Consider the following 1139-nt stretch of genomic DNA (forward strand, 5'->3'; position numbering starts at 1 on the left):
CTATTTTACTCAGCTAACTATCTTTTAAAATTGAAGGAGAAATAAAGAACTTTTCAGAAAAGAAAAAAAAATAAATGAGATCTTTAAACCAAACCAATATTATAAGAAATGTTAAAGGGTCTTCATTAAAACAAAAACAAACAAACAACAACAAAAACAGAGGAACATAGTTAAAAGAATAAAATGGCAATGAATGCATACCTATCAATAATCACTTTAAATGTAAATGGTTTAAATGCTACAATAAAAAGGCACAGGGTAGCTGAATGGATAAGAAAACAAGAGCCATATATACATATAGATAGATAGATGCTGTCTACAAGAGACTCATCTCAGAATGAAAGACACACAGACTAAGAGTAAAGGGATGTGAAAATTTTTCATGCAAATGGATATTTTTTAAAAGCTGTGGAAGCCCTAGCTGGTTTAGTTCAGTGGATAGAGCATCAACCCATAGATGGAAGGGACCTGGTTTGATTCCAGTCAAGGGCATGTACCTTGGTGGCAGGCTCGATTCCTGGCCCTGGCCGAGGCTTGTGCAGGAGACAGCCAATCGATGTATGTCTCTCACATTGATATTTCTCTCTCTGTGTCTCTCCTCCTACCTTCTGCTCTCTCCAAAAATCAATGGGAAAATATCCTTGGGTGAGGATTAACAACAACAACAAAAAGCTGGAGTAACAATACTTATATCAACCAAAATAGACTTTAAAGGAAAGACTATAATTAGGGACAAAGAAGGACACACATAATGATAAAGGGATCATCCAACAAGAAAATATATCCCTTGATGGGGGGGAAATGGCAGCTGAATAGGCAGACGTGTCCTGCACCTTGTCCCAGAGCAGATAGAAGGAGCAACTAAATGGAATAACATCCACCTGGAATTCCAGGTGAATTAGACACAGCTGGTGAGATAATTCACAGCTGGGAAGGGCATAGGACGCTTGGAGAATGGTAGGATCAGGGATCTGGGCTGGAGAGAGATGTGTGACCACTGGGTCAAGAGGGTCAGATGGAAACTGCACAACACCTAGTCCACATCCCTTGGGGACAGGTGAAACATCCAACTGTGGAAAGGAAGTCCACAGGGCTACTGGCAGCTGGAGAATCTAGATCTAGGTCCACAGCCGTGAGAA

Source organism: Eptesicus fuscus, chromosome 3, assembly GCF_027574615.1.
Source record: "Eptesicus fuscus isolate TK198812 chromosome 3, DD_ASM_mEF_20220401, whole genome shotgun sequence".
NCBI classification, from domain to species: domain Eukaryota; kingdom Metazoa; phylum Chordata; class Mammalia; order Chiroptera; family Vespertilionidae; genus Eptesicus; species Eptesicus fuscus.